The 27443-nt window shown below is 36.0% G+C and overlaps 1 long non-coding RNA gene across 1 annotated transcript in view; it reads right to left on the minus strand.

Annotated features, from left to right (window-relative positions):
- Positions 1 to 5146: 5146 nt before the first annotated feature.
- The window catches only part of LOC143440363 (uncharacterized), an 85977-nt gene continuing 63680 nt past the window's right edge, over positions 5147 to 27443 (minus strand). Inside the window, exons 4-5 of the long non-coding RNA XR_013108101.1 lie at positions 23967 to 24084; positions 5147 to 7298 (exon numbers count right to left, since the gene is read on the minus strand). This is a non-coding gene — a long non-coding RNA (uncharacterized LOC143440363). The remainder of the gene's footprint in view (positions 7299 to 23966; positions 24085 to 27443) is intronic.

Below are 27443 nucleotides of genomic sequence, written 5' to 3' on the forward strand. Positions count from 1 at the left end.
GAAACTTATGTCCAATACAGCTTCCCCATCACCATTGTCAGGGCACTCAGCAAGCTCACAGATCCGCATCCTTTTTTGTTCCAGTGTCAGCATGTTTCACTAATCACTCTTGCAGCCATCATGCTCTTTCAGCATCCTGAAAGAAAAAAAACACAAACATGCCCTCTTCTCCATATTAAGTACCTGATCGGGATCATGCCTTATGCCAGTAAGTGGATTCTTCCTTTTCACCTAGGCATAAGTATGCCTAGTTGTAGGGTGTCATAGACACTCAACAGAAAGTTCCTTGGCATCAAAAAAATTAAAATAAAAAGAGCATGATTTAAATAAATTTTTGGTATACAGGGATATACCTCCTCTTTTATTCTATGAAGATATTATTTTAAAGAGGAACAAGATTATTATTGATACAAGTTAACATTAGCACATCTCATGGATGGATGAGATATCATCACATTTCTCAATTTGATTTTCTCTAAGATGACAATAATCAGATAGTACTCTGCAGTCTGAGAGCTGAAATGTCCCAAATCCAGACAATGGTAATGAGAATTTTTTGAAGCATCTAAGCCAGACTAGTAAATATACAGAATGTCCATCAGCTAAAAGAAAAAGAGTCTCAGAGAATTAAAGCTGTCTTTAGAATCTAAGATTCAGACCTTTGACTTATATGTCCTGATGTACTTTAATAAACTATAAATACTTTAAAATCTCCTGTGGAGTGAATTAAAAGTAATGCATTTATTTGGTAAGTTACATATACATATTTATTAATCCCAACTGGTTTGGAGAATTACAGTTAAGTTTTCATCTCTTACAGTAGATTTCTGTGCTAACAATGAAGTTTCTGTGCTGAAGAGAAGGCTTCATGGATGGCATGGGTGCCAGAGAACTGCAGGTATTCTTCTTAAATAATACATACCATTCATTTTCATAACATTCATTAACACTGATATAAACCTAAAACTTAGATTCTTTTGAAGTATCAGTATTGGAATTCAGACCCACACAACAAGAATCAAGCTTGGCAACAGAAACTTGGGGAGTTGGCAATCAACTCTCCAGACCTTCTGAAGTTCTAGCTTCCATCTAGCCCTTCATTAAACCAACATAGTCCCCAGTCTACTCTCTAATCTGTGTTCTTAATCTCACAGATAGTGTTGGCCTCACTCCACCTTAAGCAAATTTCTCTTTGCAAAAGACCAAAACCAAAGACCAAATCCAATCAAGATGCAGAGTTGTAGGGCCCAAACACAGTGAACATATATACAGACAATTTCAATACCTAGGGCTCAGGGAACACTGAGGCAGAGAGGTTGTAAGAGCCAGAGGATCAGGTAGTTTGTTGTGAGACTGTGTCTTCCAGGGGTGTTAGAAGCTAAATCCATAAATTATTACCAACATTACTGCCTAAGGATGAGCTGGATAAAGACAGCAATAATAAATATGCAAAAATATGAGCCCAGAAGGGCTCAGCCTTGTACTAAAAAACTGCAGACAACTAAGCGATGCTGAGAGTCCATTAAGAAACGTGGTCTTCTTCAGGGAAGAACACACTAATTAGTTATCTGGTACTAAATGTCAGCCCTGCAAACAAGTATCATATAGACTGAAGAGGCTGTATATATGTATTTAGGAATATATACATATATATGTACACACACACATATACACACACACACATAACACTATTGACAAAGCCATAAATTTGAAAGAGAGCCAGGAGAAATGTATGGGAGAGTTCAGAGAAAAGAAAGGGAAGTGGTACCTAATGGAATTATAATCTCAAAATATTAAAGAAAATAACTTTTAAAAACAGATGTATTTTTATATAGAGACCAATGCCAAAGACATTGCAATAACTTGCTAATAAAACTTTCTATGATGACAGCAGAAGAAACAACAATAACAACAACACTATCCTGGACAACTTAATGAAATTAATTATAGCCAGTCACAAAATCAAATAAGGTAAAATAACTTAAAGAAGATTTGGGGTTATAGGACACTTACATTGCATACACAAGACCCCAGGTTCAATTGCAAATATTGTAAAGCCATTTTCACATGATTTCAGTTGTTTATATTTATTAAAACACTTTATTTAAAATGTATTGACTAAACATATGTGTTGTATCAGAATGAGTAACCAGATCATGACAAGCTAGATTCCCCATACACCAGAGTCATTTCCAGATGTAAATTAAGTAGCACTTGAAGTCATATCAGTGGAGTATAATTTATGAAGCTACTGCTGCATTAATACAACTTCCAAAGGTGACTTGGAAGCAGTGATTTGATTAGTCCCTAGAAGAGCCTAACTCATTATATTCAGATAAGACTATTTCAAACCTTAAACACCAGAAGCTAATGCTGACCTCAGGGGATATTGGGACCTTGTGAATTTAATTATATTTAAAATCTATAGAAATCGAAGTCATTCATTTCCCAGTGATGCTGATGCCGGATAACTGTTGAAAATGCTTTATGACATATAACCCTCCTGGCTCCCAAACATGCATATGGCAGAAGCACAGAGCAGGCTTATTTTGCTTTGGGATTCTCACACCATTACGACACTATCCAGTATGTTATAGCGATTGTAATACTTTGTAGACTGGTGGAAAATACATCTAAAAATAGCTGTACCATTTCTGAGCAAAAGCAGAGGTAATTGCTGTTTCCTAGAAAAATGATCCCACCTGGCTTTGTAGAAGAGTGGCGTGAGCGCTTCCGTGCAGGTAGATCCAGAGCACAGCTTCGTCCTCGGTATCGTGGCAAGTCTCTGAAGCCCCAAAGTAAGGTTCATAGAGTTTCTTTAGAATGCTCCACTGGAAACTCAGATTACATTATTTAAGTGGCCTATGGAGTTCTCTATTAAAGGCTCCCTGCTGCTCAGGCATTTTTCCCCCATTATAATACATGGCTGTAGATATAACACTGTAGATGCTCTGTCATTTAACTAATACAGCTCAAAAGGTTTCCATCACTGTGGATGCTTCTAAATTATCTCATGACAAATAAGCCAAAAGAATGCTTATTTAACAAACACATCACATGACATTTCTGCATTCAAGTACTAGTTTTGTATCTCAACTTCCTCCATAACATAGGTACCAAGCAGAAAAGTACTAGATATGTTACAAATATAAGCAAGCTCATTTGTAAACGTCCATTTGTAAACTTTAAGTGCACCACTATGCTCTCTCTAACTTACACCCTTCAGAAGTCAAATGGGGATGCGGGGAGCTCATTACTTAGCTTTTGCTTTTCCCTCAAAGAAATTGATAATCAATAACTAGGATATTTGTCCTTGCTTTAGACATAGGTCCCATGGTTGAATTGTTCGGACAGAGTTTTTCAACTCTCCTCTGAAAACAGGGTTAAAATGAATGCTAAAGCTGACCTGGGAATGGAAGATGTTTTCCAAGCATTCGCCTGCCCTCTTCACTGAAGCTGAGTGTCTTTGCATACTGTACGGTGTAAGATGTAACAAATGCTTGGGCTTTAGAACCAGAGAAGCCTGAACTCCATATTGGCCTCAACATCAGCTCTCATAAGCTACTAGACAAGTTGTGTGACTGAAACTACTCACATGTTTTTTTATGTCTATAACATATTCAACTTTGCAATTTAAGTTAATAGCTTTTGAGCTAGAAAAAGCATATTTTTAAGCCACATTTTGCAAGGAAGGAAATTAAGAGTCGACGAACTTAGATTGGTACTATCTTAAACATAGAACCGTAACAGAATTGAGTACAGACTCAATGACCCCGGGCTTCTCACTGCTGGCTATTTCTATCCCAGTACTCAGTATTTTCAACATGCTTTGTTTTTGCTGAGTATTCTGACCTTGCTAATGTAAAGAGTTATTTTCATTTTTAACCCAAACAAATCTTTATTTAATCCAGCATGTTAGAAAGAGAAGAGGAAAAATATGTCAAACGGCTTGTCAGGTCAAATATATCTTACATCTGTTATTTTGAAACTTTGTCCCTAGTTCTCCTAAACCGTTTCTACTTTTCTCCTGTATTTTACTTCTGAGCTGAAGCAATGTGACTCCTGTTAGTCTCTAGAATTACATGAGTACCTTGGGAGAAGTGGAAGAAGTACAGGATTCAGAAGGCCATCCATAAGCACAACTGCCTCCTGCATTAATGTTATCTAGAAACTATATTGAATGACATATTTTTTCTTTATATAATTTACTTGGTGATCTAAAAATTATAGTACTTACAGTGAAAGATGAGTCTAAAATTATTATTAAGTTTTAAATGCAGATTGTATTCACTGCAACTGCAATATGTCATAATATATGTTATGTTCTTCTATTCAGTTGCACCTTTCACCAGAAACAAAATACAGAAGTCAGTAAATATTGTGGTTAGAAAAACCACCAAGAATATTGGCACTTAATAAGTATCTGTGATATGAATGGATAGATGCTTCTTGTGACCAAACTGCATCACTTTACCTCTCTGTATTCTGACACCCCAACTTTCCTATATGGTGACTATCAGTATGAATTCCTATTAAGACCAATGCAGCTACTTTTCTTCACTGTACCATCCTTTCTTAACTACATAATTTAAGACTCATACCTAGTAAAGGTAAAAATTCTTCTTCTAATGTCCACACCATCTACTATACTCTCAAATATTTTCTATATCCAAACAATAATGTATTAATGTTTATCACTGTGAAAAAGAAGTCTTGACTCCCTAGATTTCTCCAGTTTATCTCCATTTCTCTAGTCTTTTTATTGAAAAAATTTGCATACAATATATTTTATCGTTTTCTCTCTCCCAATTCCTCCCAGATCCTCCTCATGTCTATACCAAGTGAACCTTATGTTCCTTATCTTTTGAAAAACAAATGAATAAAAACAAACAGAAAACAAAGAACACTCGCACCTCACAAAAACAGAAATCAAAATCTACAAAAGACCAATATAACAAAAAATGCCCAACTAAAGCAAAATGAGACAAAAAAATCTACAAAAATAGCATTGAGTTTATTTTATGTTGGCCAAATACCCCTGGGCATGGAGCCTGCCCTAATGTGTGGTTAACCCCGCCCCCATCGATTTCCTTCCCTCCCCTTCCTTTTTTTATTTTTTAATTTTTTTTTTTAATGAAAGAAAACGTTTAATCTTGCTGATGGTTCAGGAAGACTAACAGGTCATCATAGCAGACAAGCAAGGCAACAAACCACTGGCCTAGTGACAAGAATAGAAAGCAGAAAAATCAGATTTTTTTTATTACTTCTTTTTTTTTTTTTTTTTTTTTTTGAGATATAGCACTTCTCCTTCCCTTTTCTCTCTCCGCAACATCTCGTATCTTCCCCCTTGCTCTCTTTCAAATTAATGACCTCTTTTTCATTAATTACGGTTATAAACATGCAAGTATATACATACACATTCTTAAGTATAACTGGCTCAATCTGGATGATGATACATATGTTTTCAAGGCTGACCACTTGGTATTAGAAAATCAACTGGCATGTACTTCCCTAGGACGACTATCTCTCCTACCCTCAGCATTCCTTGGTTGTGCATAGTTTTTGTACAAGGTTGAAGACTTTTGGGCTTTCATGTCTCTTTTGACATATTTATTATTGATCTCTTTTCCAGCTCCTATTTGGGCAGGCATATTGGACAGAATTCATATTGGGGAGATTACAAGATGGTTTATCTAAGTCTAAAAAATTCTCCATTTCTTTTTAGTTTCCCACCTTAGTGGAATGGAAGTTTTGAAAGTAGGCCCTTATACTTTCTACATTTCTTTAATAGCTCTTGTAATATTTCCCTGATCCTTTCTGATTCTGTTAAATCTCTTTCTTTTAATTAGTTGAGCTAAGGATTCCCAGTCTTATCTTTCAGAAAATGAGCTCTTAGCCTTTGGTGGTTCTTTACATTGTTTCCTGTTTTTCTATTTCATTCAGTTGCATCATTAGTTTATTTGTGTCTTTTTCTGATTTTTTCCCCTTCCCTTCTCCCTCTTGCTCTGGCCCACAGATTTTTTTTTTTAATGTAGGCACTTAGAGCTATACACTTCCCTCATAGGTGTGATTTTACTCCTGTCCCAGTGGTTTTTTATATTGCATTTTTATTTTTGGCTAGTTCCAGAATTTTTCTTACTTCTTACTTGAATTTTTTTTGACTCGTTCATCATTTAGCAATGAGTTGTTTAATCTCTAAGAGTCTATGTGTATTTCTGAGAGATTTGTTTGCTATCAATTTTAAGTTTTACTGTATGTGGTTAGATATGATCTGTGGATTGGTTTCCTTTTATATTTTCATTACAAATTTGTTTTCTCCTGTAATATAGCATAATATAATATCACACATAAAATATCCTGATTATGTATCCTCATCCCTCTTACTCCTCTCAGCTGTTCCCCACAATTTCCTCCATCTGGATTCTCCCCTGTCTAACTCTCACTAGAAAGTAAACAGGTTTCTATAGGATAACAATAAAATATAAGATAAGGTAAAATTAAAAATAGTAAGCCAAAAAAAAAAAAAAAAAACCAACAACAACACATCAAAATTGGACAAACAAACAGAAGGGAAAGGAACCCAAGAGAAAACACAAGAAACAAAATCCCCCTTATTTGCACAGTCAGAAATCCCATCCCCCCCCCAAAAAAAACCCACTAAACTGTAAGTCATAATATATACAAAAAAGTCTTGTAGGGTAAAAAGAGGAGAGGAGAAGGAACGAAATATGTTTTAAAAGGAAGAACCATAATAGCACATTATAAGACTAGAAACCTAAAAAGATGCTGTTTTGCTCATTTTCTGTTGGTCACCGACTGCTAAGCATCCAGCTAATATTTAAGAATAGTTTATTTATCCAATGATGCTCCCTTAGAGAAAAGTAAATTTTCATCTGTATGTGGCTATGGACTGGAGATACCTTCTGGGTTAACAAAAGAAAGTGTCCACTTTTCTTTTCAGTTCTAGGACCCCATTTGGTGCAGACCAGTGCAGGCACTGTGCATGCTGCTGCAGTCCCTGTGAGTTCATATTTGCATAGATCATGTTGATTAAGAATGTCTTGTTTTCTGGTGTCTTCCATCCTGTCACCTTGCCTTTGTCTTTACATTCTCTCTGCTTCCTCTTCATGGGGTTTCCTGGGGCCTGAAAAGAGGGATTTGATGGAGACATCCCATTTATGACTGAGCATTCCAAACGTCTCTGGATCTCTGCACAACGCCTATCTGTGGGTGTCTGTATTTGCTCTCATCTGCAGAAGGAAGAAGGATATATTCTGATGTCTGAGCAAGGGAATGACCTATAAGTAAAGCAGAATATCATCAGGAGTCATTTTATTGCTACTTTTTTTTTTTAAAATAATAGTATTTCTTTTTACACTATATCCTATGTCTAGGCTCAGGTTCTGGGTCACCCAAGCAATCCTAGGTATAGGTTCTATCTCACAGAATGAGCTTTCAATCAAATCAGATATTGATTGCTTACTTTTACAAAGTTTGTACCCCCATTTCAGTAGAGCAATTTCAATATTTTTTAATTTGTAAGGATTTGTTTGGTAACCCAGGATGTGTTCTATTATAGGAAATCTTCTGTGTATTTTTGAGAAAAATGTGTGATGTCAATTAACTCTGATGTTTCTCTTTTTGTTTTCTGACCAGATTACCTGTCAAGTGGAGAAAATGAAACACTAAAATCACCAACTATTAATGGAATGATGATAATCTGTGCCTTAAAGTCTAGTCATCCATGTTTTATTAAGTGTGAGTTTGTTTTATATATATATATATATATATATATATATATATATATATATATATGCTTAGGACAGTAAATATTTTTATTTTGTAACAATAATTCAAACAATTTAATTAAAAATATCTTTTTAAAAATCTTTTCTGATTAATTTGTTTGAAGTCTGTTTTATCAGATATTAGAATACAGATTCCTGCTTTTTTTCCTGGTCCAATTTAGTTGACAAAGTTTTGTCTGTCCTCTTACTCTGAACTCATGGCTACCTTGACATTCTTGTTTCTTGTTGACATCAGATACATGAATTGATCCAGTCAGCTGTATCTCTTGACTGGAGAAAAAAAGACCATTAATATTTAAAGGTATTATGGAAATGATTGTGATAATTATGGTCATTGTGCTGTTGATTTTTTGTGTTATTGTTTGTGTTGTCATTGGTTCTTTGTGTTTTAATAATTATGGCTTTATAATTTTTTCCACAGTCTGTCTGCTGTGATCACTCTTCTCCTCAGCCCAAAGTATTTAGGTTGGTTTGTTGAATATAAGTCTTTTTAGGCACTTTTTGTCATCAAATTTTACTTTGTCCTTTAATTATAGGAGAACATTTTGCTAGGTATAATAGTCTAGGCTGACCATCATAGTTTTATAAGACTTCAAACACATTGCTCTGAGTTTCTTCTGGCTTTCAAAGTTTCTACTGAGAAAGTATCTATTATTCTCATAGGTTTTTCTTTTACATATAACTTGTATTTTTTTTTACAGCTTTCAATTTTCTTTCTTTGTCATGTATACTTATATTTTAACTATATGATGAAGGGTTTTTCATTACTTATCTGTTTGGTGTTTACTTTGCTTTTTGTATCTGTTTAACTGTGTCTTTCCTTAGTATGGGGAGGATTTCTTCTGTAATTTGTTGAGGGGCTGCTCTATGTCATTGACTTGTTATTCTTCTCCTTCATCTATAACTATAATTTGAATAATCTGTTTTTCTTACATTGTGTCCCATATTTCATGTATGTTTCTTTTCTGTACTTTTTAAATTTTTTCATATTTCTTTCTTAATTTGCCTAGATTATTTGCTCTATTCTGGTAGTCTGTCTTCTGCTAGATTCATTCAAACCTATAAGGCTTTCCTTTGAGTTTTCCATTTGAGATCCTGGATGTTTCATTCCTTTTTTATGTCAAGCACATTCCTTCCAAATGCTTCTATCTCCTTGTTGGATTTTGTTCTCAAATTTTGATTATCTTTGTCATTTACATAAGCATCATGTTTGTGTATATTTGGAATCTCTCAGGTATTTATTCTCTTAAGCGGTCTTTTTTTTTCCTTCATTTTAATGAGCTGTTTCTTTTTGTCTTCTAAAACTCTATAAATTCTTTGATGAGTTTGTGACTATTATTTAAATACTGTGTTCTAGTGCTCATCTAGGTAATTCCTCTTAACAAACGTTTCTACTGTGTGATAGGTTTAGAAGAGATTATAGTGGCTTGATCTCTCATGCTGTTTATATGTTTGTGGCGAAATCTGCTCATGTGGAATTCCGTCCTTAGTTCTAAATCTGATATGGATAGAGAAAGTTGGGGCAGAAAAGCAGATGAGCAGTTGTGTTGGTTGGTCCAGACTAGACCCTAGAAAAGTATCTTGTCTAGTCTCTTTATATGACATTTTAAATAATTGTCTGTATTTCCTAACTATTTTTTCCATTCTGGTTCTTTCACTTTTTTCCACTGAGAGTACAAACTCTAAGAAAATGGAAATATTGTCTAATTTTTATGGCTATATGCCAATTCTTGGACAGTTCTCTGACCATGGTTGATACTTATATGTATTGTACCAGGTCAATGTCTCCTTTCAATTATGAGAAGAATATAACATCATTACAGGCAAAGTTACACTGCTTCTTAGTCTGTACAGAAATTATACAAAATAAAATTATTTCAAAGGGAAAATTTATGTTTTGATTGAACACTAGAATTTTGGAATAGATAAGTCTAACATCAGATTTCATACAATACTAATACTTTCAGAAAATATTTTATTTTAGTCCTATAGTTGCTAAAAAGTATGTATTTATAAATTCTACATAATATAAAATTCAGAATTTAGTAATCTACTCTATGGGGAGCAAAAGTCATACAGACCTCCTCATGTCATCTTCATAGATACCTTGTAAGACTTGTGCCATTATCTGAATTTTTCTAATGCATACAATGCAATCCATGTTACTTAATAAACTTAATGAAAAAAAAATGAACTGGTCATAGATGTAATCATTTCATTCCAATGTCAAAACTGTAAGCTCCCTTCCTTCTCTTTTCTTTTTTCTTTCTATTTTTTCTTTGTCACTCACGAAACTTCTCTAAAATATAAATCAGCAAACTCTACCATGAAACAGAAAATGAAAGAAGAACTATTCTATTTTCAGAATTTCAGGAAAATTTTTTGGCAGGTTTTATGGGGGAGAGAGAGAGAGAGAGAGAGAGAGAGAGAGAGAGAGAGAGAGAATGGAAAAGTCTCACTTAGATTTATAGCAATCCATCAGTTTATATGGACCACCCTGCAATTCTCGTATTTTCTGCAGGCTCTTTTTGTTTCATTTAAACATATTTTTTTCTCTCAAACAAAGGTTCCACTTATGATGAACTTAATTATTATTTAAAAGATTATTCAAGCTATTTCAGACTACACCTGTTTCCTTCCCCCAACAGATTCTTCTTACGTGTGAGCCCACACAATTGTGGATGTTCTTTCTCTTTTCACTTTTGAAAATTATTTCAAAATTGGTGGGTTTTTTTTTTTTTTGCATGTGTGTCTGTATGAAGGTGTCAGAATTCCTGAAGCTGTAATAACAAACATTGGTGAACTATCTGCCACATTGGTGCTGCAAGTTGAACCCAGGTCCTCTGGAATAGCAGACTGTGCTCTTAACTGCTGAGCCACCACTCCAGCCCCTGAATTTTCCTTTTCTCATATGGTAACACATTCTGTAGTTCAATTTGTTATGTGGTATGGAGCAAAGACTATTTCACACCAAAATGGTCTGTGCTTTAAATACAGCTTTTTTCCCACCAACTTATGCTCTGAAATACTTGAGCACTAATAAATCCTGACTATAAGGATTTCAACCCATAATACTTACATTGTTCGGCACACTGAAATATTTCTAGTGTGTTGGGAATAAATCATGGAATGCCAACATTATAGATTCTTTCTCTGGTGAATTCCAATTCTCCCTTCATTATATTTTATTAATTCAGACCAAGCATCTTATATTTCAAATATTATATGTTTATATATCCAACCACAATCAGGAAAAAAATTTAAAAAACAATGAAATACCATTTCATACATCTTCTTGGTAAAAAGCACCATCAAATAATAAACTTCTTAGTAGAGGAAGAACCATTTAGAAGAATAAATTGGAAGTACATTGTTAAACTCCTGGCAAAAAATGGGTACATTCTTTGATAAAGGCACTCTACTTTCTAGTTGATTTAGCTTGTGCTACTTAATAAAACGCCACGGACTGGGTGGGCTGAATAGCATACATTTACTTTTTAAAAAAGAGTTCTAGGGGCTTGAAAAAGCAACTACCAGGTCATTATCTGGATTTGATTCCAAATGAAGGCTTTCTTTATAGCTTATAGATAGTTAACACCTCACTATGTGTTCATGTAACCTTGTCTTGTAGAGGAATTAGGAACGAAGGAGATGGGGGAGGGAGGGATAGAAGAAAAGGTGGAAGGGTTGTTCTTATCTCTTCTTCAGGCATGTTAATCCCAACAAGAGGGCACTAGCCACATGGCCTCATCTGAATCTAATTACCTCTAAATGTCTGGCTCCACTTCTAAATACCATCATAGCAAGAATTAGAGATTTCTGTCCTGATTTTGAGAGGTATGCAAACAAAAGACCCATAGTACCCACAGGGAAGAACCTTTGAACCATGGAAACAAAAGCTTATTTAGTTCCTGCAGTATTGCTGGTCCGACTAAAGTAGGTTTAGTCTTTCATGGTTAAATTTCAAAATAATTCTGATTGAATAGGGATCTGAAAATGATAAGTATAGTGATACAACTAATATTAACACATTTTAAAAAGAAAACGCTATAAATGTAATAGAAAAGTGCTGAGAATTAAAAACAAGGAAAAATGCACATCCTCTCCACACTAGATCTTCTGTAGTGGTGATATTAATGGGAATGAGATAAATTTTACTATTAATTCTGGTGATGGACTTTTGTTTTTGCTTTTTTAATTTTCACTTTAAAATTAATTTTAAGAACAATTAAGATTTCAAAATTGGAGAAATTTAACATGACACACAGGTTGAAAAATGTTACCAGGCTGCAGGACTTTGAAAGAGATTTTTGTTGTCTTTATCATAACTGTAAAAAGTATTTCCAGAATAATGAGAGTTGTCTGGAGAATGGCTAACATTTGAACACTAATTTGAACACTAACTGTTCAAATGAGACCTTTTCCTAGGAGTTTTGAGAGATGGCTCAGTGGTTAGGAGCACTTGATATTTTTGCGGATCTGGTTTGGTTTCCAGCAACCAAAATGGTAGATCATGTTTTCCTATAGCTTCACTACTGGGCATGTACCACCCTCTTCTGACCTCCATTGCATTGCCATAATCACACATGTGGCTCACACATACACATGGAAGCAAAACATTCATCTATGGAAAATATTGACTGAGATATTGACATGATATTTACAAATACAGAAAGTGTATACTTTAATGTACTAAGACTAGGTATTAAGCATGGGTAATGTGCTGTTTACATAAATTTTTATTTGAGTGACAAAGTAGAGTAATCATGTCCTATACTGAGCAACCTAACGAAAGATAACAGTGTTTTTGGGAAAGACAAGGTCGGCAGAATTTCCAACTAAACTCAGCATGGACTCAGCCATTTGTCTTTCAAAATAAATTGGACTACCTTTAGAGCACTTTATGGGAAAATATAAAGAGTGATGAGAATGTGGAGAAATCTGCATGTATATGAAGGAGCTTGCTAAAACATCTAGGCTAGTTGAAGCTATTTTTAATTAATTATTATTTGCAGGACAGTTCAAATGCTATTTCAAATCACAGCCAGTTCCTCTTCCAAGGCAAGCATTGGAACTGCTGCGATGGGAAAGGCTCTTTTCCTAAAACGACATGTCTTTTCTTTCATACTCCACATCTTTATGTATCTAGGCAGGATATTCAAAGAATCTAAAATGTCAAATTTTTAAACAGTAATGGATATTATGATTTTACTGAAACACGTTGAATAATAATTCACTGATTATTTATTAGAGATTCATCCTCTCCAAAATTGTTGGCATTTTCTGAGGCTACACCTTCAGTTTATACTCCTCTTCCTCCAGTTTCTACTTATTTGAAATCTGCCATCTTCTCTGATCTTGTATGATCCAGTATTCATGGTCAAAGTTCTGAATCATTTTAATATCCCATTTAAAAGCCTTCAGAGCTAACTATTCTGTATCAGATTTAGCATGCATGAAGCTGTGGGTGCAATTTTCAGAAGCAAATAAATAAGCCAAAAAAGCCTGTAATAAACTAACTTATTGATTTGAGAACATTTGTTCTAATAGTTGATTTTTTAAAAAAAGCAAAATGCATTTTAAAATGTGACAGTTTTGTGAAGCAAACAATGCTGATAATTGCTGTGAATAGAAATATTAAACACATAGTTACTCTGCATATTTGAACATTATTATAAAACCCATAATGAAATAAATAAAGTAAAATAAGAGTTAATATGAGTTGAGGAAGAAAAATACAGAGAAGGAAAAAAAGGAAGAAAAAAAAGAGTCATTCTGAAGAACCTTGGGCTCTGGACTACAGAGTATCTACTCACTGGCTTTACTGTCAATTTGTTAAAACCAAGAGTGTTCGGAACAAATGAAACAGAAGCTATCTCAAAGCTGTTGACTGAATGTGTGATATGTTCTTCTAGCTGGGCTGACTCATATGGCCTCAGTGGAAGAAGGGCCTAGCCTCAGAGACTTGAAGTGCCAGGGTGGAGGGATCCCAAGGGGCCCCACCCACTTAGAGGAGAAGAGGAGGGAGTGTGGGGGAAGGATTGTGGGAAGGGGTGACTAGGTGGAAGTGAGTGGTATGTAAAGCAAATAGGCAAAAAAATAATTAATTAATTAAAAACTAATATTAATAATGAAAAACTAGTTATCACCTTTAATTTGTGTCTATATGTGTATAATATTTTAAATACTTTAAAATAAAAAAGATAATAAATAGCTGTAACTTCCTAAAGCCTTTAGAAAGAAGTTAGAAATGTTTAGCTCCATGCAAATCATTTGTGAACCACATTGCAATATCGTATAGATTCATTAACCTGGTATGCCGGGCATTCCTGCTTCTTTATAATATCACATCATCTGAGCCCCCTTTTTCTTACTCTTGCTTAATCTATTATGATGTGCAAAACCCTGTCTTTCTTTTTCTCTAGAAATGTCCTATCTTCATTCAAGATACAGTTCAAATGTCCTTTGCAAAGCCTTTCTTGATTAAATTTAGCTGTTCATTCAGACTTCTTTTTCTTCAGTTTTTGTAGATTTTCCTATAGTGACACAAAATACATTTTGATCGCTTTTTGACATCCTTTAGCATGTGATTCTCTTACTAGATGGATAGTTCTAAGAAGATTGAACATGATTCAATATGTCTTAATTTTTTTTGCTTCAAGCATATAATCTGGCCTCAGCATTTAGAAAATGGTGAGCCATCGTTGAACTAATAGATTTATGTTTCTTTTCCCATTTTTAAATGATGAGCAATGTGGCTCTATATCAGCATTGTTGCACTTACAATACCCTCAAGTATAAATAAGCACTTAAATTTACCATGAACCAATCAGTTTTATTCAAATTTAAAGTGATATTTTACATACATCTCATTTGTTCATAATAATAAGGCACATAGAGATTTTAAGTTTTCTATGACCCCCAAAATCAAGAGAAGACTCATTTGTCTGATCAATGGACACAGAGTGACCTATTTTTTCCAATCATTGCATACACGTCTAGCACATGTCATAAGCAAACCTTCCTCTCAGTACCTCTGCCTTCCCCAACTGTCAGAGAAACAGTCTGGAGAGGTAACTCTGACAGTAGGTAAAGAGCCTGCAACACAAGCATAATGACATGAGATCACATCCTCTGAGCGTGTGTAAAAGTTGGCTATGATACCATGTACCTACAACTCTAACAGGCGAGAACAAAGATGGATTACTGGATCTCATTAGTCAGTCTGGCTGAAGCTGTGATCCTAGGTTCAGTTTAAAGTGCTGTACCAAAAGTACATAAATGAACAAATAGTAAGATGGGGAGCGACTGAGATAGACAGGTAATACCATCCTCTGAATTTCACATTCACTCAGGTACATCATTCACATTAATGTGTATTTGCAGCACACATAAACAACCTGCATATACACCTACATGCACACACACAGAGCCATACAGACACACAGACACACACATACACAAACACAAATGCACACACTGCTGTAATTAATGAGATGCCAGGACATTATATATTTGCATCCAAGTTAAGATGAGAATGATAGATGCTAACTTGATAACAAATTAGGACTACTTATTACTTCATGGACACTAATCACATTGATGACTGAAGTGAGATTGTTTTAGTGATCAGAGTACTTATTTGATTGTCCAAAAAATTAACAAATTTGCTGGAGAATTAACTTTAGATGTCTACTCAAAATATACAAGAATCTAATCCAAAAACAGGAACTAAGTTCATTTTTTTTAGTTGGTCATACAAATTAGTTGTGCATGCTGTTTTACACACAGGAATGAGAAAGCAATACATAGTAATTTTATATACTTCTTGTTACTGTGATGGAGAAACAAACTAGTGTACATTTGGCTCACAGAGAAACAGTAGGTCATTTTATTTTGAAGTTAAACATTAATTTGTCTGTTTAATCATCTATGCACTTAATATATATATATGCATATCAAATACAATATAGAAACTTTAACAGTAAATATTTTTACAGATAAAAAGTATTATCTGTGGTTCAAGGAGGCAACACATGAATCTCACTGAGAAACTGAAATAGAATATTCATTGTGGGGCACTGGATAAATGTAGGTGTTGGGATGGAAACAGGAGGGATAAGGTGGGGGAAGAATGGGGGGAGAGAGTACTGAGTGAGAAAATTGGAATTGGGTTGGGAGGCATCTCTGGGATGAGATAAAAAGCTAGGACAACGGGAAACTCCCAGAAGTCTATGAGGGTGACCCAACGTAAAAATCCTAGCAATGGGGGATATGGAGCCTGAACCATATGGGAGATATCGGCCATCTCCTGTAACCTGGCAAGACTTCCAGTGGAGGGAATGGAAATTGTGGCCCCAAGTCCTTTGACCTACAATTTGTACTATTTACAAGGTATGCAGGAACAAAAATGAAACAGTAGTTTAGGGAATGAGCAACCAATAACTGGTCCAGCTTGAGATCCATGCCTTGAGAGGGAGCCCACCCCTGATACTGTTAATGATACTCTGCTATAGTTGAAGACAGGACCCTAACATAACCATCATGAGAGAGGTTTCACCCAACAACTTATAAAAATAGATGCAGAGAACCACAGGCAAACATTATGTGGAGCGTGGGGAATTCTACAGAAAGTGGGGAATTGGAGGAGTCAGAGGGGTCGAGGATACCACAAGAAAACCTATACAATCAGCTAATCTTGCTCCACAAAGGCCCACAGAGACTGAGCTGCCAACCAGAAAGCATGCACGAGACGAGACGTACCGAGGCCCTCTTCACATATGTAAGTTGTGCAGCTTGTTCTTCATGTGAGACTACTTGCAGAAACTATCTCTGACTCTGTTTCCTGCCTTTAAGACCCTTTCCCTATACTGGGCTGTCTCTTCTAGCCTGGATAGAAGATGCACCTAGACTTACTGCAGCTTAGTATTTCAAGGTAGGTTGATATCCATTGGAGACCCCCCCATTTTCTGAAGAGAAAGGGGAGAAGTGGATGGGGTTAGAGGATGTGGGCAGGAAGACGTGAGAGGAAAGGAGGGAGGGGAAACTATGGTCAGGATATAAAATGAATAAATTACTTAAAACAAAAGGTATCCTCTGAATTTCTTCATTGGGCTCACATTAAATCGCTTCAACAATTATAATATACACATAGACAAACTTATCTTTATAAATAACATGCATGTGGTACATGCTCATGTGTGCTCACATATAGATGAGGGTGTACCTGCATGGGTTCTCAGGAGTCACCCACACTGGGTTTTGAGATAGATTCACTCATTGGCCTAGTGTTCACTAGGTAGTTTAAATGATCTGGTCATTAAAGCTGATAGACCTGCTTACCTCTGCCTTCTCAGCTCTGGGACACACATACCATCACACCTGGCTTTGATGTTTGTGCTGATGTGTATTTCTGATATTATAATTTAATTAGATCATTTCCCTCTTCTCTTTCTCTCCCTCCGAACCCTCCCATATACCAACTTCCTTCCTCCAAATTGCTGTTGCATATGTGTATTTGTATACTCATATACATTCCTAAATATAACCCGATGACTCCATATTATGTATATTTTACCTGGTCTTTTTACATGGATTTGGAAACGTGCACTCAGCTCCTCCTGCTTGTTTGGCTTATGTGGATAGCTTCTCTAACTCACCTTAAGAAAACTTGTGCTTCACCAATTTATTTTATGTGAGGTGGGATTCTAAGCACCAGAGAAAGAAATTAAAAAAAAAAAAAGTTACACCTTTGCTTTAAAAAGTTATTTTAAAATCTAGAGGAAAAGACAAAACTAAATAATGTTGTGTATTGGGTTATTGAAAGCCCTTGTTGGACCACACAGGGACTAGCAAGCATCACTCAATAGCCCAGAATGCCCCTCGATTCATACTCTGTTAATCCTTCCTTCATACTAAAACTAATTAAGACCATAAAACCTAAAATATTGTATTTTCTACTGGATTCTAGTAAAGCAATAGAAAGTTAAATAATTTAATCTAGGGTCAAATTATAGTCTCCGCTCTGCTTTTTCTCTGCTCCCTCCAGCATATGCCTCCTTCTTAATCTTGTGTTCTTCAGTTACAACTGTAGTACATCATGTCTTACTTCTGACCCTAACACGCTTTCTTGTCTCCCTAAAATCCTACCTTTATATCATCTGCTTGCAATTTTCAGATTGTTCTTTGCACACCTGTTTGAGACATTGGAATCTTCTGTAAAATCTTTCTTGCCCTTTCCCATTCCATATTGTGACTAATGCAAATTTGTTTTGAGCCATGCTTATAACACTGGCCTAAAATTATTTCTTGATCACTTTAGCACTAAGAGATTAGTTCTGTAATATTGTGACTGAAAGCTTTTAGACCTGAATGAATGAAGTGCCTGAACCAAGAAAACTTTGTTTCCATTGTATGATGGCTTTTACTGACCATAACTGAAGCCCAGCAAAGTGATTTAAGGGGCTTAATGAATCTCCATTTTTCAGGATTCAGGATTAAAAGGTTGCTAAACAGTTCTTTGACTAGCTAGAGAAAATGATGAGGCAATTTGAATGGAAGCTGCTATAAATTATGGTCTGTATTTATGTGATATAAACTGAGGGGTCATAAGAGATTCCTAGGTTCGTGGTCATAACAGGAATGAGAATTGAAAGAGAACTAGAAGGCATCATTGAGAACCCAGACAAGAAGCCCCTACTCTTGGTGTAATAATTATTTGAACTTTTGTAATACTTAAATTCTATTCAGTATTTTTTATATGACTATATCTCCCCAAAGGTGTTCTCAAGTATGGAGAAACTATAAGAAAACTATTACGTAAATGATACTAATGGCAGTTTTTGACTTATAGAAAATACAGACAGTATGTATGTATGTAAATATTATATATGTATGTGTGTGTGTGTGTGTGTGTGTGTACATAACAGCAATTGAGGAAAAAAAGAGGCCATTAATTTGAAAAAGAGCAAGGCGGGGTATATGAGATGGAAAAGAGAGAGGGGAAATGATGTAATTATATTATAATATTGAAAAAATAAATAAGAATTATCAGCCATCCTCTCCCCAAATGATTGTTTTATTTTTAAATTTCTTATCCAATTAATTGTAAAAGAATAAAACCTTAGGATTTTTCTCAGATTCTTTTAATTTCCTTAAAATAAGAATAGAAAAAATTAAGATTGACATTTTTGCAGCACCATCCACGTGAACCACAGATGTTGAAGCACAAAATGCCAAGTACTTTAAAACACCAGGCTTGAGGTAGCTGGAGTCTGTGTGCGTGAGAGGCTTTGGGGTCAGCAGCCTCAGATACAGTATTTAAATTTTCACCCTGAAGGTGATGAAAGCAAACTTCAGAAATTTTAGGAAGTGAGAGCTTTGATCAAATTGAAGTTTCAAAAAAAATCATTTAGGCCAAAGTGTAAAGGAGCTGGAGGAATCAGCTAATGGGTTGTCATAGTTAAGGTGAGATAAGGAACCAGGGAAATGAATCTGTTTGGGAAAGAAAATGACAGGGTCAGTTTGGGCCAAGCTGAAATCACTCTTAAAAATTGACTTAAACACACTTCTTACTTAAATGGTTGTAAATCTTTTCCTCCTAGGCTTTGGGAGACCATATACATTTTCACTCTAAATTGCATAGTCTCACAGTATGGTCACAGAACGAATAAATAGCTAGCAGTAACTTAAACTATTGCTAACTCAAGATTCTATGTAGCTCTTAGACATAAACCTAGCTAATAGAGGTTGAATTGTCACCCATTGTTAAATTTGCTTTAAAAGTTTCAACTGCTTTTGATTTAGCCTTGAATTACAAAAGAAAGAACTATGGTAGTACATTTCCTGAAATATACATATATATCTGTGTGTGTATGTGTGTGTGTACATATAATATGTATATAAATATATATACCATATATATGTATATAATATATATAGTATATAAATACTACATATATTATATATACTATATATGTATATAAATATGTATATGTATATAAAAATATATATATATATATATATATATATATATATATATATATATATATATAGTATTTAAATGGAGTTATGCTATGAAGGAGCAGTAATACCTCTACTGGACACCAAAAGCTAATAAATAAATTAGTGTAAATAAATAAATAAACAAATAAATAAAATGGTGCTGGAAATTCATTACATCATTTAGAGTTGTTGGCAAGGGACATCCCATATCAGCAAGATGTGTCCACTGGTGCAGTGTTAACATAAATATTATGGGAGTAATCACCCACTTTTTCTTTGGCTTTTCAAAGCCTGCTCATTCCAGTTGAAACCCATAACTTGTACTTTTATTAGTGACAAAAGCCCGTGGGTAAGCAGGTCATAGGTCCTAGGAGAAACCCTATGACTACTATTCCACTAGAGAAAGGTCAACGCATTACCTAGCTCATAATGGTCCATCCTTATATCCATAGATTAATGTATCTATCAGCCCTCATCAGAAAAATTTCTTCTGGCAGTACATGTCTATTAGTACAGAGACCCACAATTGATCAAGATATGAAGAATAAGAAACTTGAGAATGTTCAACGGAAACAGATCATCTATATCACACCTCTTCACCTCTGGCTCAGGAATCATGGTGAAAGAGGGGGCAGTAATATCCATAGGAGGTGGGTGACTACAAGGAAACTCGTTTTTGAACACAACAGAGCAGTTGCACAATGGGTCCACAGTGGTTGTGACAGCAAAGGCAAGACCAGCTAGACAAAACTCCAGAGGAGGAGGGCATGAAGTCCACCCTTGGCTAAGGAGTATCGGCAGTGGGTAGCTGCTGCAAGAGGGAGAGTCAGAATTTTTAATGGTGTTGCCCCTGCTAAGTAGACCTGCCAATGAAGGTCATACATCACAAAGAGTGGGTAGTATAACCTTTACATGGTGGATTTTAAAAGTTGGCACAAATTTGGTTGGATAGGGAAGCAGCGTGGACATTGGTGAACTAGGAGGATCATGTTCGAAATGCATTGTCTGAAATTCTCAAAGAACTGAGAAAAATAACATTTTTAGAAAGCAAAATAGTAAGTGAGAGGAAGAGAAAACTGTGTCCCTCTGTGTGTTCAAATCATCTGCTTCCTGGGAAATCTGGAGCAAAAGGAGACAGAGAAAGCCATGTTCATTGGCCAGCTGCCCCAGAGCACGAGAACACAGCACAGGAGTAGCAGAGGCGACTCGGCTGTGAAGAATGTACCCAGAGAAGCATTGTAGTCCACGGGGTTTTCATCTGGACTGCTGATCTTTAGAAAATTCATAGGTAGTGACACAATTTTGAATATGATATTATAAAGTCCTTTATCATTTCTTGCAGCAAAATTATTTTTGATAAATATATGTTAGGTACTTATTCTATGGCAATGGAACAACATTACATGTCATGCTTTTGAAAACAGAAAAGAAAATACAAACTATTAACAGAACTGTTTCACTGTAATTCAAACAACAAAGTAATGAATATCTTTTAAGTCTTTACTCTTTGTACATGCTAAAGAAATGTTGCCTTTGTGTATAGGGACATATATGTACAAGTATGTAGAAGCCAAAGGTCGATAACAAGCATTCTTCCCATTCCTTGTGAAACAGGTTCTGTCACTGAACCTGGCAAGTCCAAAGAGCCTTCTGTCTCCTTCAGCAGCACTGTGACCATAGGCACATGTTGTCACACCCAGCTTTCTTGTCTGCGTGTGAGTACTGAATACCTAACAAATATCCTCATGTTGGCATCTTACCAACTGAGCTATCTTCCCAGCTCTTTCTAACTCTATTTAAAAAATGATTGACCCGAAGCTTGAACGATGTCTCACTGATCACGAACACTGGCTGTTCTTCCAGAGGACCAGGGTTCAATTCCTAGTACCACATGGTGGCCCATAATGACTGCAATTCCAGTCACAGGGATGACAACCTCTTCTGACATCCATAGGCACTTATGCACGGGTTGCACAGATATAAATTGGTACAAATGATCACACACATAAAATAATAATCTCAAAACAATGAGTGGCTAAAATGTATGCATTGATATGGGTGCCAGACACTCCAAATAATGGACTTTAGTAACCAGGCAAGCATATGAGGCTTTTTTTTACTCAGTGATGAAAAGGCAAACACCCTCAATATGGTTTCTTATGTAAATGGGCATTAAACTGCAGTAATTTTAGTTGCCAAATCAATTGTGAAATCTTTGAGATGTTAATGTATGATTAACTCTAAAACTCGTAATGTCAGAAAAAGGAAATATTTCATTAAGTCTTGATTTAGCAAGCAAATTTGAAGTAAAAAAGTTTTTGTAAGCCTAAACTCATAATGTTAGCTAAGAAAACCAAGCCTCTATCTCTTAAACATTTTTGTTTCAACTTTTACATGCATTATGGTAAAACTCAAAACCCTTCTTAGTGACTTTAATTAGTGTGCTGGATATATGTACTGTTTGTAAGTTTTGCATTAGGTTCAAAACTCTCCAATGTAAATGTTCTGCATTTTCTTTATTCATACACAAATGTCATTTATTTACAAAACCTCCCTATATAAAAAGCCAAAAAAACCTGATACAAAAAATCAGCATATTTTTACCTCCTTATAGAATGATTGGAAATTGATTTTTTTTCTTTATATGCTAAATAAAACAAAACTGGAGTCCCTGATCTGTTATGTGGCCGGACATTTGCTGGCATGTCTGGATGGGGCCAGCCCCATCTAATGCTCAGTCTGCATACCCAGTTGTGGGCATCTCTCTGATCTTCAGTTTTTCAAGTCATATTTGATATTTCCCTGATCTCCTGTTATTATGACTTTTGAAGCAAAACATAGTCTATATGTGGGGTTTAAAAAGTGATTTATTTATTAAGTAGATTATTTTTAAAAAGCTAAATATCCACATTGGAAACCAAAGACAATTGGGACAAGAACACAAAAATTGAAGTTGTAAACTTCTGAGAATATCCCAAGAGTCTCACACCATTTCCATATTTTGAGAGGAATGTGAGAAACAAACAAAGCCTCGTGCAAATAAATAAATAAGAAAGGAATAATAATTTATTTGATGAAGCAAAAAAAAAAGGACAATATTTTGAAAGTCTGTTTCATATATAGCTACAGCAATGACTAGAACTATCCTAAATGGTACCATATGGTTTCTTGGAACAATTAGGTCCAGTCTCTGCTATAATGATGATGCATGAAATGTCATAGTCAGAAAGATGCTCAGAATGTCTTTGAGTGTACCAAGCCTTTAGAACTAATGTTGCCACATTTACTTGTAATGTTCTCAGTCTGTCGGTGCAAGTATCGTCCAGCATCATCTCTGTAAAAAAGTGCTTCACAGCTTTAGGGGTGCAATTACAACTTAGTAATATAGCCGTCGGAAATCCAGGTAAGTTTACTATAGGTCATAACATTGGGGGTTTAGGAATAGAACCTCCTCCTAACGGCTACTGTGGGTTTTATTTAGCTACCTTATAGTAGTTCCGATGAAGTTAGCCAATGAATAGACGAGAGACCATCACAGCGTAGTACAGCTAGCCAGTGAGTCTAATGCCTGTAGGCATGGTCTTTTTGTCATGTCATATAAAACAACTTTTGGTTGTTTTATATGAAGCTCTGATATGGATTTGTTTGCTACACTAAGACTTGTAATAAAGACAATGCTTTGCCTCCATGATTTTCATTTACTCTTTCTGCCGTGCCGAAAGAATGCAGTTCTGTAGGGGGGTTACACTGTGATGAGCTTAGAACTGTGTTTCCCTGTCTACCTGAACATTGACCATCCATGTGGCTGCAGTCTACCAATAAAATGTAAGCAGCAGCAGCCACATGGGACTATCCCACCTAAGAGAAACACTGGCCACTTTCCTTCTCCTTATTCTTTCTGCCTACAAAGTTTACTGTGAATCCCACCTTTTACCATTGTGAGCAGAAATACAGAAGGACCTTGAGGCATGGGGTGACATTTAGTAACATAGCAGCCTGAGACTGTGGGCTTGCCTAGCATGGGCTGTTAGTTGCAGCCTTTGCAGACTTGCTTTGCTACAGAAGCATGCAGCTAATGCTTCATTAATTTCTCCCACAGCTCAAAAGTAGCACAGTAAAAGCAGCACGGTTGTGCAGCGGTAATTTGTGACTCACCAGTTGTAACATAATTTGAACCTTTTACTCATGCTTTCAAAAAGATCTCAAATTCTAGATGTGACAGAAGATCCAAGGCTTCTGCTTGTTGTATACAAATTTTATGTCCGGAAAACTCCTGTTTAAAAAGAATCATTGTAATATCGGTTTCAGTCAATTTACACAAAAGGGAAAATTGTTTAGTAATCCAAGTTTCTGATTATAAATTAAGTCTGAAAGGAAACAGTTTGTTTTTCTAAGGATAGCATCTATTTTTAATAGCAAACACTATAAAATTCTGTTCTTTCGGGTTAATTAAATATATAAATCACATGCAATCAGATCACTAAGCAATCTTCAGACTGCTCTAGCTGAGGATCTCCTGTACAGTGGGATTGACACAGAAAAGGCAGTGGGCCTTAGGAGCCTTCAGAATTCCTTCCTAAACTAAGCAGCTTCACCAAGCAGTGTAAGAATGGGCTTGCAGTATTTGCTCGGATTCTCCCTCTACACATACCTCAAGGAGCGCCTTATCTACAACACCTTCCTTCTCCCCACAGAACCCATCCCTTTTAACCTACAAAACCTAAGGTGTTTTATCCAAGACTCAGCTGCAGCCTCATCTAGAAAGCAACCCTAGCCTGGCCTTGCCCTCCCGATGCCCATCCTCAATGCAGAAGGATCTGTTTTTCTCCAGAGGGTCCACACTATAAGAAGCAGCTCCTCACATCCCATCTTGGTGCCCTGAATATGACTTCCCTCTTAAACTAGACAACTTCAAGCATCGCTGTGCAGAGTGAGAGCTGGCCCAGCACACTCGCCTTTACACGTTTTAGAAACTACATACCAAACAATCTTAGCACACCGGGGACAGAACTTGAATCTGGGATTTTAGTCAGTCTTTTCATGTTTTGAACCCTCAACCTACTACTGATCTCCATTACCAAATGGATTTTCATAATCTCATGTGAACTTGATCCAAAAAGCCATGAAGAGAGTTGTGAGCAGTAGAGAGCATCAAATAACCTATTTTAGGGCACAGTACTACGTGCAAAGTGCATGATTTTGTCTTTTAGGAGGGCACAAAGGTTCAGGTCTAAGGAGCCGATAAGGGCAGCTAAGTAGGCAGGGAGCCCTGGGACATATCATTGGTAACAATCTCTGGTTGCGTAGGCTTGGTATCCTAGCACATGTGATAGGTATGGATTTTGAAATTAATAGGCTAATCTAGGCTTAAGAAAGGAAGATGTAACAGTGGAAACATCAGAGGTATTAAGTGATCAGAAAACTGACCATTGGAGGAAGCTGGGAGACGGGAAACTCGGAGGACCCAAATTTCTCTTTTAATACATTAATGTTTTTTTAACAAACCAAATACCATTTGGCAATCTTAGTTTGAGACAATTCTAACTGAGAACTATGTGGTATTTTTCCCTACTTCTTTTTCTAATTTTCCCATTCATCATCTTTTAAAGGATTCTATAATAGTTTTTTATGTTAAAAAATAGTTTTCTTTCTATAATAGAGTAAAATGAGGGTGCTATGTAAAAGATATTACAGTGTAAAATATTAGAAAATAACTCAAGCAAATAGTTGACATAGTCATTTTAATTGCCACCTTGCTATCTCTGCCCTACTTCACTGGGTGGTTTTTCTGCAGCCTCATTCTCTAGTGTACAGGAGAAGGGTGGATTTAGAGTGGACGTAAGATGACGTCAATACCTCTTTCTGTTTTGCTAAATGGACCATATTTCTTTACAAACAAATCAAGCTAGTCAAACTCATTGTGGATATGGATTTCCTAACAGCAAGTTTATATTAAATTAGCTTTAATAAAGACGAAAAGCAATTTTTTCTATCATTATGGCTCCCTGTAGAGTATCTCTCTCAAGACAGTCTTATGTTCCACTGCACTGCTCTTCTACACAATCCAACCAAATGAAGCAGACATTCCTCTTTAAGACTAAATGCAAGTCTGAGCTCTTTTAGACCCTGCATGAGGGAACTTGAACCATGATTTTCTATTTCCTCTAGCATGCTTTTCCTGAATGTTCTTCCCTAATAATTGGTGACTGTGAATCACCTCAACTAACCAAAATATGACATGGGATTCCTCTGTAATGACAAGTGTCCCAACTGCACAGAGCCCATTTGTAAAATATGCAAAGATCTAAATAAAGCAATTTAGAATTGTAAAGTGATTGCCATTTCTGAGTATGCAGAAAGAGGTTTTTCCACAGATAATGGTGAGAATAATAAACAATCATGACAGTCAAACCTAAAGAGAGAAGACAGTATTCTAGAAAACACTCACACACCTGTAGAGCCAGACACAGTGCATATATGGCCCTGACATACCCTGAGAGTGTAAATACTCTCAGTAGATTTATTTAATCAGCTCCCTCACATGACAGTCATGACATAAAGATGGAAGACTAGTTTTCCAGAGACTAGTCATTCTGATCTTCAATGTTCTGTTCACACTGAGGTGTCTGTGCATGCACACCGCAGAAACCTGTACATAAAGCAAGAAATTAAACTAGACCATCAGAAACCTGTACCACATATGCTAACATAGATCATCATATGAAACACACCAAATAAAACTGCAATACTCTGATTTGGGGTTAATTGTTAGATTGGTGGCTTGTAAACTCATTGCCCTTATCTTTCTTGAGCATGGCTGCTAAGAAATTTAATCATCATTGTTGTGAAACTCACATCTAGCCTTATGTTTTTACTTACATTGGTCTTTTGTTGTTGTTGTTGTTGTTGTTGTTGTTGTTGTTGTTGTTGTTTTTCCAGACAGGGTTTCTCTGTGTAGTCCTGGCTGTCCTGGAACTCACTCTATAGAACAGACTGGCCTCGAACTCAGAAATCCACCTGCCTCTGCCTCCAAAGTGCTGGGATTAAGGGCGTGGGCCACCACCGCCTGGCTTACATTGGTCTTCATTTGAGCTACATAGTATCTTTATAAACAGTCCAAAACTAGTTTTTGATCATATTGTTGTGTTTCCTTGGTAAAACCTTTGACTATGAAAGACAAGTTAAAGGCAGAGAAGAAGGCAGGAGTGCAGTGAGGACAGGTGAACCTTGGGCTCTGGACTACAGAGTACCTACTCACTGGCTTTACTGTCAACTTGCTAAAACCAAGAGTCCTGTATGTGGGAAGGGGGTGTCTCAGATGAGGGATTATTCAGATCAGATTAGCCTGTGGCCATGTGTGTGGGGAATTGTCTTGATAGCTGATTGACTTGTAAAGGCCAGCCCATCCCACCATGGTGGTTGTCACGTGTGAAGCTAGACCTCGGTTGTATAAGAAAGGCTGCCGAGCACAAGCCTGAGAGTGAATTCATAGACAGCATTCCTCCATAACTTCTCTTTTCAGGTTCTGCCTTAAGGTCATCCTCTTACTCCCCTCAATAATGAATTGAAAGATAAAATAACCACTTCCCTCCTCAAGCTGTATTGGTCCATGTGTTTGATCCAGCACCAAAA

This window comes from Arvicanthis niloticus, chromosome 29 (genome assembly GCF_011762505.2).
Source record: "Arvicanthis niloticus isolate mArvNil1 chromosome 29, mArvNil1.pat.X, whole genome shotgun sequence".
NCBI lineage: Eukaryota > Metazoa > Chordata > Mammalia > Rodentia > Muridae > Arvicanthis > Arvicanthis niloticus.